The sequence below is a fragment of the Pleurodeles waltl genome, chromosome 8 (genome assembly GCF_031143425.1).
Source record: "Pleurodeles waltl isolate 20211129_DDA chromosome 8, aPleWal1.hap1.20221129, whole genome shotgun sequence".
Classification (NCBI taxonomy): domain Eukaryota; kingdom Metazoa; phylum Chordata; class Amphibia; order Caudata; family Salamandridae; genus Pleurodeles; species Pleurodeles waltl.
In genome coordinates this window covers 635,842,757-635,860,865 of record NC_090447.1, presented here as the reverse complement: position 1 = coordinate 635,860,865, position 18,109 = coordinate 635,842,757, and the positions used below count along the sequence as shown (strand labels likewise).

The 18,109-nt window shown below is 43.6% G+C and overlaps 1 protein-coding gene across 1 annotated transcript in view; it reads right to left on the bottom strand.

The window, feature by feature from the left end:
* PHEX (phosphate regulating endopeptidase X-linked) overlaps nucleotides 1-18,109 on the bottom strand; it is a 1,559,577-nt gene that overhangs the window by 626,714 nt on the left and 914,754 nt on the right. The window lies entirely within an intron of this gene.

The following is an 18,109-nucleotide window of genomic DNA, read 5'->3' as shown; positions in this document are numbered from 1 at the left end:
TTCCCCACCAAAATTCTGGAAAAAGCCATCACTATGCACCTCTTTCAGGGGTGTGACACAGGTCCCTGGGCCCCCCAAATTTTAAAGGGGTCTCCATTCACTCCAAGAACAAGAAATATCTGTAAGATATGGAAGATTTGGTCCACATATCACATTCTGCAGAGGAGGGGCTCATCATTTTGCATTACATCAGTTGGTTACCTTCTAAACGCCAATTTATTTCAGAACTGAACATTCAGTTCACTGAGCTGAGCCACCAGCTTAAAGTCAGCTGAAGGATTCTCCTATACTTTTTAGTATTTCCTCCAGAGGTAGAAAAGTTTTCATTTACAACTAGCCGTTCTGCTCATAAAGATTTTTTTGACTAAAGTCACCCAGAAGAATGTTGAGTTCTGCCATTAAACTTAGGTTTCAAGTCTGATAGGCTGTGCCAATGAGTGATTATTATCTATTCATAAAACGTATGGTTTATTATTAGAAGATATTCTTGAATCATAAGACTCATTGAAGGACAACCAAAGAATGAAAAAAAATACTATTTTTTCCAGTTTCAGCTTCTAACTAGGTTTGAGCATGCCTAGACCTGTGCAGGTCTGTGAACAGCAACAACTTTACTTGACAACACTCTTTAAAAGAAATAGGGCACATTTTAGATTTTGATATTCTTTATTTCCATTCGTCTTGACTTTTTAGCATACATATTTTGGTATTTTATGTCTGAATTAGAAGGGTTAATTGAAGTAGAAAATTTTGAATTTATGTTCCATAGAGTGATGTTCTGGAAAAAGGGGTTGTGCTCAGGTTGATTTATTGAACTTTTTGTTGGATTGGAGTTACATCCTCCCCAACTGACAACATTTTTTCCTCCAGGAAATCTTTACATAACGTATGTAAGAAAATTGATTATTATTTAGAGTAGGTGACTACACACCTCAATGAATAATTACAGGCCTTGTCAGAATGAACCTTTAAAGTCACAAAATTAACATAGGTTCAACTTCCTGGTAGCTATGCATGGAGCAGCCAAGCTTAACGTAGGGCTATGTGTAAAGTTTTTATAAGGTACCAAAACAGTAATAAAAATTAAGAAACAAAATGACAGCAAAAAGACAACAATCTAATAAGGGAAATGGGAGATATGAGTTTTTAATCGTTTAAGGGAAAAAGTGAGGGGTGATTCCTGGATCTCCATAATGAATGGGTTATAGTTCACAGTCCCTGACCTACCCACGTTTTTTAGTAATTCCTGTTGACATTACAACAAACAGTTTCAAAATGCAACCTGGCAGGGAAAATCTAAGATGGCAAACGTCTTAGTCCATACACCCCTTGGGCTGTGAGTGCTGGGGTTTGTGTGTGGAGGGGGAGAATACTGTGGTAATCTTAGTGTCCTTCCACATCTACCACAAAACCCGGGTTTGAGACAGACACTTGTACCCACAACAAACACAGACACAGAAATCTAGTAAGACAAAAGAAGGGTCCTTCCCTTCAGCAACCAGAAAGGGGTTTCAAAAGAATTGTCTTGGCATCCTGTTCTCTCCCAAATGTGACATGTGGCTCAACTGACTTGTCTAGCATGATGTGACATTACAGTGTCAAAAAGGATGCCCACAGCCCTCAACCTGATTATTATGTGGAGATCAGATGAGTAATCTCTGCCCAATCAGGCCTGAATATTATTTGCTCCTTGGAGGCATTTCACACCCTTTTCACACTTATTCAAGGCTGAGCACAGGCTGAAAGCTGGCAGAGGCCTATCCTTTTCCTTAATATTTGTTAAAAATCTCATTTTCAACAGGTATTTAAAAAAGTGATTTAAATATTTGTCTAGCTGGTTCCATTCCAGAAATGAATTCTTAGTATTGAAAATTGCTTCCCATTGTTTCTCTATGGGCAAGCGAGCATTCCAACAGTGAAAACAGGTTTTGGGAACTAGTCATTGTAAAGATGTGCTACGTTTAAGGTCCTGATTATGAGGCTGATGGTCACAAGACTGGCAGACTCGTAGTGACAGCCCGACCACCACGTTATGGGTTTGGCAGGTGGACCCGCCAGCACACCGTCCTCTCAGCCAGGATCCAAGATCCTAATGGGCTGACAGAGGTCCTTGTTGTAATCAGCCAGGGCCGCACTGAACTCAGCGCCGCGCTGAGAATTATACCCTTGTTCTCCACCAGCCTTTTCATGATGGTTTCCCCACCATGAAAAGGCTGGTGGAGAACAAGTGCTGGGGCCACATGGGGGGCCCTGCACAGCCCATGCCAATGGATGGGACGTGCTGGACTCCCCCTTGCCCAGCACCGTAGGAATGTGCACTGTCTGCTTTGCATTCTGAGAGTGCTGGTTGGCCCCCTCTGGGCTACGAGATAGCACTCGGCTCCTTTAAGGGAGCCAACTGCTATCTTGTAGCATTGTTCCAGCAGTCTGACTGGCAGGAATGCTCTATTTCAAGGTTTCCACTGGTCAGCCAGGTCAGACTGTCAGAATCTTGTAATAGGACAAAGGGGGTCCGAATGCAGTTGTGTCCTCCCGGTAAGTTTGGCGGTCTGGCGTTGGGACCGCAAAACTTGTAATAAGCCCCTTAATGTCTAAATGTCCTCCTTTAAAATACCATGAATATTGCCTTATATTCTACAAGCCTACATAGGGGTGACTTTTACTATTAAAAGAAAAGGTTTTACTTGTCGAAAAGGTCTTACTTTGACAGGCATGTTTTGAACTGTAACATTCTGGCTGGAATGTAAGCCCAGAAGCCATGTTTGAACTGCCAATATAATGGATGGTATAAAAGGTGCAATAGTCCACTAGTGGCATTTAATGTTCTGGCCCTGGGAACATTTTGAACCATATACTAGAGGCATATAGGAGGGTTAAATATTCCAATTAGAAGCATGTCAATGAGTCCATGTTAAAAGGGGGAGTAGAGCACTACTACTGGTTTGCAGGGCTAAAGGGCACAGGATTCTTATGCCAGGAAAACAGATACGGCAACAATCTGGGGGACATCCTGCAAAAGATGGTAATTTCCCACAGTGTGGAACAGACCCTCAGATTGCCGAGGAGCCTTACATTAGGTATTTAGATGACAAATGAATAACACAAGAATGTGGGGAGTGACAAAAGATTGTGAGCAAAAGTCTTTTGAAGACAGGCAAAACATAGGAGATTGTTATTAGAGTAAGATCCTTAGAATGCCTAGTCTTCAGGGGATCATCTCACTTAAAATGTTATGGTATATGGTGCTTTATCCGAACACCCTCTTTTGTCAATTATCTTTTATCTAACACATATGCCTCTCCACCTGTTTCTTAGTTTATATCTTCTAAGACAGGTTTAGTCAGCTGACAGCAGGTTTTCATTATATACACCAAAATGTATATAGCTATCTTTCTGGGAAAGAGCCTTTTGGTATGTTTGTTTAGAGCAAGTGTTCTTTACATGTTGATGGCATCCAGGCTCCTAATGATGAAAATCCTTCTAAAAACCTGGATCTTGAAACAGGCATTGTACATTGAGTGTATTGCCTGTCTAGTGATTTATTGTCTTTGAGTCTCCGACAAATTAGTCTAATAGTTCAAATGACTCATACTTTAACAGATCCATCAAAAAGTTGAATCAAACACAGACAAGACACAACACTCTGATCAATAAATGAAATGTTAATCAAACAGATGAAGTAAATCAAGACAGAAATTGTCACTTTACAACACTCTACCAAAAGTTGGGAAAGTAACTTTCTTGGAAATCAGATCTATTGATGGATCAAGATGGCGGAATTCTCTATATTACTTCTAATTTTCTCTAATACTTCATTTCAAAGGATACTATTGGAAGGGTGGAAATTGAGGAACCTCTTTAGACACTAGTTGTGTACTTTAATCATTAAGTAACAGTCTCACATGCTCAATCTCACACATTCCAGTACTAAGCATAATCAGGGGATTTCCCTTTTCAGTACTGATTATATGTGTATAATGCTCCATGGGGTCTTAGAGGTGGGACAACCCTTTTGTCACACATTCCTAAAGGCTTCCTCTGAGCCGTTCATGGCTTGTGAGATTGTCACAGCTGACTAACATACACAAATAGTGTCATACTACTATTAACATCTAGGGATCCAGTCCATACTCAGGCCCTCATTACAAGGCTGGCGGTCATCAAACTGCCAGCTTCACAGCAGTGGTCTTACCACTGCGGACCCGGCAGTAAAGACTGCCAATTTATAAGTTCTGGGGTTTGGCCGAAGTCGAATGGCCACAACGCCGTCTGGCCTGACAGTGCGGTCACACTGTCGCAGCCGGCGGTGAGCTCCTCTGGGCAAGCGGCTGGCCTTAGGCCACCGTCCGCATTATGAGGCAGCAAACCACCAGGATTTTTGTGGCCTTCACCCTGCAACGAAAACCCTGGCGGAAACACACCCGGCAGCAGGAAACCCCATGCCTGTTGCCAGCACACACACCCCACACGTCCATACACCTCTATGCACCCCTTTACCCTTCCACACACCTCCATGCACCCCCACATGCCCACACACTTGCAAACCCATCACCCAACCGCACATATCCATACAAACACCTCCACCTGATTTCACACTGACATACACACACCCTCACTCGCACTCACACATACGCACCCCCCTCTGCAATCATTCACACCCCGCCCCCTCAGCATTCATGCACAACCCCACCCATGCATACATTCAAACACTCCTTCCCCTGCATACGCACACTTGCACACACCCACCTCATCTACACACTTGCACACACACCCCTCATCTGCACACTTGCACACAGCCCCCTCATCTGCACACTTGCACACACACCCCCTCATGCTCACACTTGCACATACCTCCCCTCATCGGCACACTTGCACCCAGACACCCCCACACACATGCATCCCAATACACACACACCTACTCACTCACACCCGGCACACACCCCTCTCCTGCGCATACGTGCAGACACACACCCCCATCCCCTCGCATATATCCAGACACCCCACATGCTAGCTCACATACACTTAGACATCCCCATTTGCACACATATACGCACTCAGACAGATACCCCCACCCCTCTGAATAGAAACACACTCGCACTTGCACCCCAACAGACCCCCATCCCCTCAGCATAGATGCAGACACACACAGCCTCCACGCATAGATGCATACACACATGCACACCCATTCAGGCACACATACACAAACACACCACACACATGCACCCAACACCCCCCACACCACCTCTCGGACAATCAACTTACCTTTTCCGGCGAGGTGGTTGTCCGGGAGGGGATGAGTCCTGGCATTTTCCACGGCCAGCACTGCACTGCTGACAGGACTCTAATACGGCAGACTGTGTCTTGTTGCCGTGGCGCTGCTGGTGGTGGAACCGCCTCTTCAACTCCATCACCCAGGCCGACGGAGTCGGATTTCCGTCCTTAAATGGGCAGAAGTTCTTTCAAGTCTCCTAATATGTCGGTCAGCAGACCGCCACCACTGACAGTCTGTTGACTGCAGCAGCTTTGTCTAATGAGGGCCCCAGTCCTGAAGGCAGCCAGATAACAACTTCGGGAGATAAAACTGGCTGAAACATGTAAACCAGGGATGTTAGGATACCCCGCATACCTTAAAATCATCTTTTCTTTTGTTTTTAAACTTTTCTAAGGTATCCTAATTAAAGAGAATTATCATTTGTAGTTAGGAAAACGTGTAGGGAATTTTAATTTTAGATCCCTTGGTAATAAGAGCTCCACTAACCAACACCATAAAGACCACCCATACACACGACGTGTATTGGGTGAGGACCCAATGTTGAAGCACGCCACTGGTGGTACCAGTGGGTGAGGGTCCTTGTATAGTGATTTTTTTAGTTGCCATCCTTCAACTAGTATCCTCTGAAAAGAAGTACTAGAGAAAATTAGATGTAAGAGTCCCCTCTCCTGTAGTAATTGATGAGAAGCAATATTCAGCCAATTCTTCAAATTAATCTCAGTTGTATATGTACGGAGCTACATATAAACTCGTTTCCCAAAACCATTTTATTCCACGCGAAATACCTGTAGAATGAAACCTCGAAAAGTTTAAATAATTTTCACAAAGCAAAATTGAAAGTGCGGTTACCATTTCTTTCTGTCAGCCGTGACCTCCCATTTTGCCTCTTTAATTTCTCATTCTGACACAATTAGACACAGTCGTCCTGATGATAAAACTAGATTTAACCGCTGATTGTACATTTGGGATTAATAGCACACGAGGGAATGAAGTAATTTGGAGGTTATCGATTCCATTAAAGTAACTCATATATTCAGAAGCGGAGATAAATTGCATGCAAGGGAATAGAGTTATTTAGAGAAAATTGATTTTTTCATAGTGGTGCCCTAGGTGATCAGAGCCCACTAATGTGACTTAACAACTATTATGCAGAGGTTACAAATTCATCCTCTGTTACTGCAATTGCACCTCGGGACATATCGCTACTTAATTCAGAAGGCTGGATTGGTTGATGGCTAAGAGGAGTAACCTACGCAATCAACAATGAAGATGTTGAATGGTTTTTATAGACGGCAGGAGGTGGCACTGACTATATTTAGTAAAAGAAAAAGCTATCGACGGTGCTCCAAAAACTCACAATATCATAATCAGCTGTATAAAAGTGCTGTAAAGCGAAACTATCCATCAACTGTATAGTAAGTAGAGGCACTAATAAATAAGTCAGTCAATGTCAAATCGTATTTCATTAATCATTAGGCTAAATAATCACATAATGTCTAAGGACTAACAGCTTAAGCAGAAGCCCGTTAATGCTTTATTTAAATGAAATCCCGACTAATACGTGATAGGTGACATACTGTATACCAGAGTAGATTGTACAGTTCTTCTAAGATGGGGCCGAAGCACTATCAATATGATGGAAAGTCGCGTTACCGACTCTTCTGTATTGTACCCAAAAAGGTGTCTAGAAGTCATTGCAAGGACTGGTGGCTAGGAGTTAAAAAAGTGAGGAGGTTTTATTTATATGAATTTTGTGAAACGATTTTACTATTGTCAGCATTCATGGAGCCAAAGCTATCTAAAAGAGAAAACTGCAAGATAACATAAAAATACATTTGGTTGGGACATCCATCTCCTCACATGTACAGAGAGGGCCCACAAATGTGGTCCTCCGCCATTTTAATGCTGCACCAGTAGAGAATGTGAGACATTATTCCCTTGCATGACATTACAGAAGGGGAAAATATGTACAATTATAGATAATGTGATGATTTGGTTGCATGATTTGGCATGGCTGTGTGGCCTTACCATGTAATACACTTGCAAAAACGGTATTGGGTCCAGTCAGGCTCATTTGTGAAACCTCAATTTCAACCCTGGGTAGCTATGGCTGTGAGCAGCAAGGGTTAAACAGAAGATGCATGTGACAGTACCAAACATTGAAGCCACACAACACAAAAGAAATCCAACACCATTTTATAAAAATAGATTATATTTTTATTAATTTTTTGAGTCTAATATGAGCAGAATCCACTGAAGGGTTCCAGAGATTCAGCTTTTTAAAGAAAACTCACTTTTCAATTTAACTGCAAACAAGCAATGGTAACATTAAAGTTTGTAAACTTTTGAAAAGTTGTGGTTGACTACTCTGGCCTGGCTTGAATTACCAAATCCCAAAGGGAAAAGGTCTGGGGGCCAATAATGAGTATATGGACAGTTACCTGGCCACTAAAGCCTTTTCCAGTCCAGTTGATGTGATGTGGTCACTAGTCAATGAGCTACCAAGTTCCCTCCCTCTTGGTGACGACTTTCCAGCTATGTGTGACATCTAGCAATCCTGGAGTGTGCTACTCTGCTCAGTCTCAAGATGCCTGAACCCTCCCTTAGATGGTAGGAGCTTGGTAGCCCACCCTAGTGGTGTGGCTACCTGTGGGCTACATGCCCACAGAAAAAGTGGTTTGGGCACTGATCTCCCCTCTCTGTTCCCACCACCTGCATATCCACCTACACAAAGAACAGCCCCTCAAGAGTGTGATCGCTATTTGCCCACCAAAAACGGTTTCTCCTTTGAAGCTCTTTTGAAACTGACCTTCTGGACTGACACCCTGAGCAGCTTCCTGTGAAAGGGAGGTAATACCTCACCCCGTAGCAGGCTGCAATTGTTCCTAATAATGACTGTCATTCACACTCTGCCCCAGGAGGGCAGAAAGCTTTCTGGTGGCCTGTGAACATGTCATGCCACTGAATAAACAAGGTGAGAGTGTGACAACTTTAAAAAAATACATTTCTTTAATAATTACATTAAATTTGACTTGGGGATCAAGTTGGGTTTAATGTGACAACTAATTTGATATCATAAAGTACCCATCTCATTAGTCACATTTAGAAGTTAGCCAGGCTGAGTGGTCAGACGGTGACTCTGGGTTAGCCACCGTCTATACTAACTCTCCCACAGTGAAATGACAATTTGGAAGTGTTGAAAAAACAGCAGCTAGTAGTCCAAATGGAGGTAAAGGTGAGGTGTGGGGAACCTGCAAAAAGCCTGTTCCATTACAGATGAGTAACGGCCAATAACTGTGATGTGTGTCACTGAGGGATTTTGAGTGATATTAATCAGAAATCCAAGATGAAAAACATCCCTTCAATTTTTACCCATCTATAATTTTATGTCATGTAGGACTATCTGCCTATGCTCTTAATTGCTGAGCAAGAATAGAGACATCATAGGATAGCCACTAATAAGAAGACGTCTCCTCCCTATCCCAAATGTAAAAAAAACCTAGCACACTGCCCGCACCATTCTCTCTACTTTCTCTCGGCCTCATCTCCCCGCCCAAAGCTGCAAGACACATTTATAGACTCTTATACAGCCTTGCAAGAGCAGTCTGGAATTACTTCACAACATTTGTTTCCCACTGGTGCTATGTCATAGTAGTGAATAACCACATTTCTTATCTGATGTTCACTCTGGTGGTGCCTACTGAGAGCCATCCATAATGATGTTCTTCACTACTGGCTGAGTGAAAAATTGGAGCTTGCATCTGTGGTTATGATTCCAGGTCTACTCCTGCTGCTCTTTGCTTTTGGTGATCACAGTTTACAACAAGAAAGTAGACTTCACTCTAAAGCAACACCATCCCTGCCCCCACTTTAGTGCCATTTTGCAGGGAGAAGGGTTAAAGTTGCTTAGCCAGCAAGTCATGAGCCCGAGGCAAATAAGGAAATGGCTGCCGGGCATTGTTTGGACTATAAAATACAGCAATGATCAGGGTAAAGTGGGCTCCCAAGCCTCTGGGCCCCCTTGCCATTGCACCCGTTGCTAGGCCAATGTAAGCTACGTCCCACAAGGAAAGGCTGATTGGGAAGAAGCACAAAGTTAGGGACAAGGCAGAAGAAGTTAGATTTAATAGGGCAGGGGAGGCCCTGAAAATGTTTTAATGCACATGTTCTGTTTTGCAGTCTACCCACAAAGCCACCACTATGGCCACTGCAGACATTAAGAGCAGCAGCATAATTTATTATGTCCAAAGTCTGATATTTTTTCTCAAAACCATTGTCTACCAAATTGTTTCTGCATAGACAAAATGTAAATGTTGTTTTAGGTGTATTTTTGACAAAAAGCCATAGAAGCAACTCCGTAGGAAGCTCAGTATCAAGGATAACTTTATTATTGTGAATAGTAGATCTTTTAAAACATGAAAATTGGATGCAAATGGCACTAATGACATAATAATAATAATTTATGCGCAGGAAAAATAAAACCAACTGCAATCAGCTCCAAAGCGAGGAATAAAAAGCACGAGCAATTCAATTAAGGAACAAACAAATGATACAAACGTACAAGATAAAAACTCTAAGCAGCAGAATAAGGCTGCAATATTTTGTTTTTGCTAATGATAGAGTGCAGCAGGGGAATATGGACTGCAACAAACCCCGCCAAACCTGATCGCTCTACATTCTATGGATGACCTACTGTTTTATTAACTTGGTGGGCAAAGTATCTGAGTCAAAGAAAAATTAATCTGAGGTGCAGATTGTCATATGGCGCGATGTTGAACCAATAAGGGAGTAAAGAGGAAGAGCCAAACATGCAAGAGGAGTTAAATTTGTGCTGCTTTCTAGTTTTCCATTTGACAACTTGTGGCACGTTTGATCAGGAGGTCTGCTTTTAATATACATTTTGCAAAACATGCCATATACTTAAGAGACAGCCTCTTTAGACAGAACAGAATTGTTTGGTGGCAGGATCCGATGCCATTGTCATTAAAGATGTTTCAGAGGTAGATTTTGCTCCAAGGTAGCAAAGCTGGGCATATGTAGAGCATATGTAGGAAGTCTGAGCGGGGGTATGAACAGAGCCTGCATCCATCGATCTTTGAGGATTGAAGCCATTTTCGAACTGCATACAGTGAAGGAGAACCCCGAGTCTGGCGTGGGGCATTTTGATTTTTAGACGTTTTTTTTTTAACAAGGCAGCCATCTACAGCTGTTATGATGGAGTCTTATAAGAATTATTAGACATCCATGCATGAGAGCGTAGTCTAAACCGAGCCTTACCATTGAACCAAGAGAGCGGCTTGATTTATTTATTCAAAGCTTGCTTTAAAGCCTAGTGTGATAGTTTTTTTTGCCAAAGTTGCACCACATGCAGGCGCTCAACTGTGGTCTTGAGTCTCTCCAACCAAGAGTTTGAGATCAGAGGCGTGTTAAGGATTATTTCTTGCCATATCTGGGCTTTAAATGATTTTGGCTTTGACTGCCTCAACAGTGAGACATATTTTAGAAAGGCACCCTCTTGTACCAGTTCTTGGTCCTAGAGGCCAAATTCAAGCTTAATTTGTGCCAAACAGGTACTTTGTGAAAGTAGAAAAATAAGGTGGGAGGCTTTGCTCAGTGCAGTATTCAAGAAGCAAGCAAACTTGCCAGGAAACATTTCCAAGCCGTATGATAACATTGGAATCGCGGTAATCAGTGGCATTCAGGTTGGACTTAGCGGTTTGGTTGGCAGGACTTGTAAGGCTGCAATTTGAGATGCCATCCTTGCCTTCAATGTGCTTAGATGCAGGCGATGGGACCAGCACTCCTGCAGTCAAATACCAAGGTATTTGTAATTACCACTTCTGCCCACCGGGCTTCCCCCACAATACCATTGCTTTTTCATGACTACTTTAGTTTTCTCAAGGTTAATAGATAATTTTTCTTAGCTACTTTAGCTTTCTCAAGGTTAAGAGATAATTCATTCAATGAGCAAAATTGATGAAAAGAATTTAGCAGGTTTTGCAAGCCTGTACCAGAGCGATTCAATAAAACAATGTTGTCTGCATATACTAATGAGGTTATTAGTTGTTGGCCCAGCTTTGGAGGGTGGGAGCTCGTGTAGTCCAATTACAAGCAGAGATATGCCAAATATAAATTAAATAAGGTTGGGGCCAGCACAAAGCCTTGTTTGATGCCTCGGTCTATCCAGATTGTAGATGATACCCTCTTATTGCCACCAACTGTAACCTTGGGCCAGTTTTCAGAATATAAAAGCTGTATTCCTTTTAACAAGCTTGGCTGGATTTTCCAATCCACCAGCTTTCTCCACAGTCGATGCCTGTCAACCGGGTCAAATGCTTTGAATAGGTCAAAGAAACAAGTGCACAAGGATAGTTTTTTCCTTGTGTATTTTCCTACTAAAATAGCCAGGGCTGTCAGGTTATGAGAGGTGCTCAATGATGGGCGGAAGCCAGTTTGATTTAGTGGATTTAGATTTAAATTCGTGGCCCAGGCTTCCAGGTGCTCTAACAGAAGGCCCGCAAATAATTTTGTCTCGATATCAAGCAACACAATCATACAATAACTATCTGGGTTCCCGTAGGTGCCTTCTTATACATGGGATGTAAGATTGCCCCTTTCCATGAATCTGGTACTTTATCTTCCTTAAAGCAGAAGTTGTACATTTTGCATAGTTTACTACTCCAGAAAGCTAGATCATTTTTTAAATACTGCTGCAGGAAGGCCATTTAGGCCAGGGGCACTGTTACTTCTGCAGAGCTGTGGTCTTTCTTCAATTTCTTGTTCCTCAAAGTTTAAGGGAGATGGCACACTGCATATGATTGGTAATGATTCACCCGCATTCTGATTCTGCTATAGTTTGAAAATATTCTTTGCCCAGTGTTCTTCTGACACTATTGCCTAAGGCTCGGACGGCCCCCCACTCAAGTTGATTAATAATGGACCATAGCGGCTTACTGTTTTTTGCCTTAAAAGCCTCAACTATTCTAACCCACTCCTGGTCCATGTGGGTCACATGGGGCTGCTTGGTTTCCCATAATGCCTTCTTGTATTTCTTTCTTATCTCCAAAAAGGAAATGAGATAGGCATTTTCTGGGTATTGGAACTTTAGAAGCCTGGCTGCTTTGTAAAGTCGCTGTCTCTGTTGATTTAAGGCCTGAGAATACCATGTCAGCCCCCGGCATAGAGGGCCGCCGTTCTTGAGGGCCCAGCTGTATTCTCAGTGAGGTCAGCTAGGCTCCCAATTTGAGATCACATCTGGTTTATCCCACTGTATTGTTGATAAACTAGTTTTCCATGTGTCATAATTTTTCAAGGATAATTTGAACCATCTTATTTGTAACCAGTGGCTCCCTGGGTCCTGTTCTTGCAGATTTCTTGTGTGGTCCGCATACTGGTTATTATTTGATATTATCTCACATTGTACCTCTATGTGGAAACTTTGTATATGATGGAGGATCAAATTAGAAATGGATGTGCAATCCAGAGTTGACTATAATTTCTTAGATTTGTGTATTGAAGACATCGGAGAGTCCTCTGAATACCTGCCACTGAGGGCCCTCAGCCCTACGGCCTCCATGACTTGTAGAAGAATATGATCACATTTATTGAAATGCAACACATGCTGTGGAATTCCCAGTCTCTGACCTTGAACCCCTTCTCTAGTGAGTCGCTTACCATAATTAGCCATATTTTAACTACGGCCTCCATGACTTGTAGAAGAATATGATCACATTTATTGAAATGCAACACATGCTGTGGAATTCCCAGTCTCTGACCTTGAACCCCTTCTCTAGTGAGTCGCTTACCATAATTAGCCATATTTTAGTTAAAATCTCCAGTGATGATCCATGGAGCGTCACCATATGAAGGTCTTAGTGTTAGTAATTTATTTTCTGTAATAATTATTATGCTTTGTTTTTGAACTGTGTTATGGTTGATATAAATGTTTATTATTACAATAGCAGTTGATCCTGATCCTAAAGCCCAATTGTAGATGATAATTGCTAACAGGTGGGCTCACTTAAGATCCAGTTGACTCATGTTAAAGCTTTTAATGGTTGTGATGTAGATTGATAAGCCTCCTTTAGGATAACCTTTGGGTTTTGCCTTTTCTGCTGAACTTCAAAATTCCACATACCCTGGTAGTGGGTTCTGACTATCATGCCACGTTTCCTGGAGACAGATGATGTCGAAGTTTTGCAGGAGTGATTCCAGATTTGGATCTCGGGTCAGTTTGGGGGACCCAGCTATATTCCAAGAGATTAACTTTGTGATACCAAGCTTACAGTCAGTGGCTTTGGTTGATCTGAATTTTCATATCATTAGTGATTGCAGCACCATCACTGTGTGTTCCAACTGTGTCAGGACTGAAGATAAACAGCTTCAAGACTAAAAACCTCCTTATTTTGTAGATTTGCCGTCTTGCAGTATATTTTCACTGACTTGCAGGGGGCAATGGCAATTTTGAACTCCTTCGGCATCACAGCGAAAGTTAGCGCTGTGCCCTTAGCATGGTGCAAAAGTGACCTCTTAGCTTCAGCCGTGTTGTTTATTATGAAGCACCACCCCTCATTTTACTGCCCATTTGTGGAATAAGAAAGGATGGATATTTCACTCTGTCAATGTTAGTGTTTGAGCCCTCCAGATTTGGACAGTAGTAACTGCACGATCTCCTGGTTACTGAAACGTACCTCAGTGCTCTCACTTAATTCGCCATTTTCCTGGGCTATGAAGGCTACCTACTTTAGATAATTGCTCATTACATATTCTAAAACATGAATTGAGTTGCAAGTCTTCACTATGTTGCCTTTGTTAAGGGCATCACAGGGTTCCTGTGATCAGTACGTCGGGAGGAAGATGCGACTTTGAGAACGCTTGTCATGTGAGGTGGACAAATAGGTGGACAATATCTGTAGGATGCCTGAAGCATGTACGTAATCACAGGATCAATAAAGGCTTTCTGTTTTGCCCCCTTAGGCACTAGGCTGCTGGTTACTATGTGATCACCCTGTGCATTGCCTGGTGGAGTTCAACAGGGCCTCACTGGCCCTGCTACATGGGGCTGGGTGTCAACAATGGTTAGAGCTCTCAGCTTGTCTGATGTTCTTCTCTGGGACTTCAAGGGATGAGAATCCTGGAGAAAGGCATCTTGAACTACAGGCCGGTCGATGCCCCCTGATGAGCTCCACTTCTGGCAATACCCTCTAAACCCGATTGTCTGAAATGCCTGGTCTAAGACCTAGTGATTATCACAAGGAGGAGGGGTCCGTTCTTGGTGTGTAATGCTGCCCTTGGGGTTTGTCTTCTGATAACGTAAAGCTGGCAGCTCCATCCTGGGTAGACTTTTGGTGACTTATTGTGGGAAAGGTAAAACATTCTGGGGGTTATTCTAACTTTGGAGGAGTGTTAATCCGTCCCAAAAGTGACGGTAAAGTGACGGATATACCACTAGCCGTATTACGAGTTCCATAGGATATAAAGGACTTGTAATACGGCTGGTGGTAAATCCGTCACTTTTCCGTCACTTTTGGGACGGATTAACACCTCCTCCAAAGTTAGAATAACCCCCTCTATGTCTTATACTCATTTTGTTTATTGTTTTGGCTAATGCTCCCTCGAGGTGCGCTATCACTGACATACTTGTGGAAGGGGAAACCTCCTTTTCCCTGTCTCATTGCTTGTTTATTGCCCATTTTTTTCAGGTGTCTTTTTGCTCTTTCTTGACTGGACAGGTACAAAGGGTCCTCCTTCTGAGTTTGCCTTCAGGGTTGAGCTTTCCATTGGTACACATGATGGCTGTACAGGACTATCACGGTCATGTGATGCTTCATCAGGCTCTGCTCCTTGTTGCCTGTCCTTTAACCCAGTCCCTTGCTGCCCATGTGTTGGCATCCTATCGTTTTTAAGCTGTTCCCTTTCTTCTTCTAATTCAGCTACCATGGTAGACATGATTCCCGGCAACTCTGTGAGTTTATCGAAGATGGGGCTGCATTGACATGTCCGGCTTACTGCTCCAATGGCTGCCTCCCCCTGAGCCAGTGCTCTCTTGACAAGCAAATTTAGCCTGTCCTGTTTATTACCTATTGTGAAAGTTGTCAATGTTTGTACATTTTAAAATTGAATGTTGAGTTTGTCTGTATTTAAAATCATAGCATTCATTATGACAATTAAGGTTTTATTTAAGAGATCCAAACCTGACAAAGTCAGCGTTTCTGGTATAATTGAGGTAATTTGAAGAGTTCCAGCTGTTTGTTGTAGACCAGGGGAAGACTGTTTGATGCTCTTCTCGGGAGATGTAAGGTCAACATTAGCTTCCTGTGGGACCAGTCCCTCCTCTTCCTTGAAAACTTCCTCTAGTTCCTCATGGAATCGCAAGACCTCCCAGGACGGTTTGTCTGATTCTTTAGGTTGAGCTAGGGCTTCTTTTTCTATTGTCCCGCCTATGCTCTGGCGGATGGTTGTTAACTTCAGGTTCGTCTCCTGGCCATTTATGACGCTGGTCGGAGACCCCTTTTTTGTGGGTTTGTAGCCTGTTTGACTGGTTAGGAAGTCTCTCAGGGGGGAACCAACTTGCACCAAAAAATCTGGCACTAACTCTTGAGCTGGTTTGGAGGGACACAATTTCTCCCATATAGAGCCCAAGGTGATTACACTGTCATTAAGAGATCTCCAGGCTGGTTGTGTTCCCGGGGAAGCTCCTACAGGGAGGACTCTCTGGTGGACATTTTTCCCCAAGGGGGTAAAGTACTCTTGAATTACCTTGCCTCCTCCATTCCCCTTTTGAAATATCCTATGTAGAAACCTTGAAACTGCTCCTCCCTCCTGTGCTAGTTCATTAGTCCCTGGCACTTGTGGAACTTGAGGTACTTGTGGGAGCCTGAGGGAGTGCTTTGCCTTGCCCCATCACACAGCATCCCTGTTTGTACTGAGAGGTCTTTTCTCTTTTCATTAAGTTCTGCGCCCTGTCGTGAGCCACCTGGAGGAGCAAGCTTCGCGTCCTCATCTCTCTTTCTGCACACAGGAGGATGTCGCCTCTTGTCTCCTATTGAATACTCCTTGCTCCTCACTTGATTAGTCAAGGAGAGCCACTCACTCCTCATTGCTGGAGGGACACTGACTTGTAGTTGCTGTTATTGTAAACATGTGTCAGGTACCAGCTAACAGGAGAGCTCATGGAGAGAAGCAAACCGCACCAGAAACCTAGTCTGGCCGTCTCTGCTCTCATCAGCTCAACCCTCCAGTCCCTGTTATAGTGCTACAGCCATCCCACTCAACTCCACCAGGACACTGAGACACACTATGAGGCACTATGAGGCACTGAAAGGCAAGCAGCAACCATGCCACTCCACCAAGGCACTGCAGTACTTCCACACTATGGGGCACTATAAGGGACTATGAGGCCTGAGGAACCCACACCATGGCAATGGCTTTCATTGTAGTAGCTAATTGAAACTTCCAGGCCCCCTTTCCTCAGGAAGGGTCAGAGAGACCAAAAACAAATATGAGTCATCTGAACGTTCCTAGCTGGCAGCTCACTGCGTCTCTCTGTAGCTGCTATAGCTACAGCTGTCACCACCACTATCAATGCGCTGCATATGTCTCACCTTGCCTCACTATGCCTCTCTATGCCGTATGCCATGTGCCGTGATGAAGTAATCGGGGCTTGAAGCTCCGTGTCACCGTCAGTCCCCAGCGGCAGTTCCCAGCAATTGTGCTGCGCTGAGCTGTAATGCATAAGGGGGAAAACAGAACACATGGCCATGTCTGCAAGTATATGGCACTGCTTATTTTATGCCTTGCACTGGACCTCAAACAGGCTGCTTATGGGTGATAGGTTTTGTACTGAAAAATAATCCAATTGTCTCTTTGCATTTTATGTGTTGTGCAGTGCAGCACACATGCAGTGGTGAAAAACGTTTTGAGAAATTATAATCTCCAATTTAACGGCTGTCTGGAGGAGGCCTTTTTGGTACAAAGCCCTGTCTACCACAGTTAGAGGATAGAGCGTATGTGAGGTGTATGTGAGGGAATGGCCATGCACAACTCATGACATCCCCCCCTCAACACAAAGGCTACTTGCCAGTGCAGATAATGCTTGGTGCTGGAAAGTAAATACTATATTCACAAAGCCTCGGATTGCGTTAGTTTTTTTTTTCCACTAGTGCAATGTGTTAATAAATGTGTCCCAAAGTTTTGTTTTGGCCAAAATATTTTCAAGTTATGAATGTGGCATCACTGTAATGTATGTAGATCAGACTTTGGGCCTTATTACAAGCTGGGTTATTGAACCACCACAACTCCACTATGGCAGGTGTTGTGCAGCCGCCAAGCAGGTCGCCTCTTCATCACAGAATTACGATGTTTCCACCGGGCTGACTGTTGGAAACTGTTGTATTACGAAGTTTCTGCCAGTCAGCCTGGAGGATACAGTGCGGCGACACTGGCCTTGGCTCCCTTAGGGAGTCGAGGCCAATGCCACCCCACACAGCACCCTCAGAATGTGAACTGTCTGCCATAACAGAGAGTGCGCATTCCGAGGGTGCTGACAGGGGGGGGCCACTGCACTGCCCATGACATTGTTGTGGGCAGTGAAGGGGCACCTTGTGGCCCCCAGCACTGCCTTTCCGCCAGCCTTTTCATGGCGGTGACCCCCACCAAGAGAAGGCTGGAGAAAAGGAAAGTTGTGATCAACACAGCAGTGCTGAACTCAGCACTGGTTGACTGACCACAACTTTGACCTCTGCCAACCCGTCAGGATCCCTGATCCCGGCGGAGGTGTTGGTCTCCTGGCAGTCTGACCATTAGGATCATAATATGGCAGTCAGACTGCCAGGATTA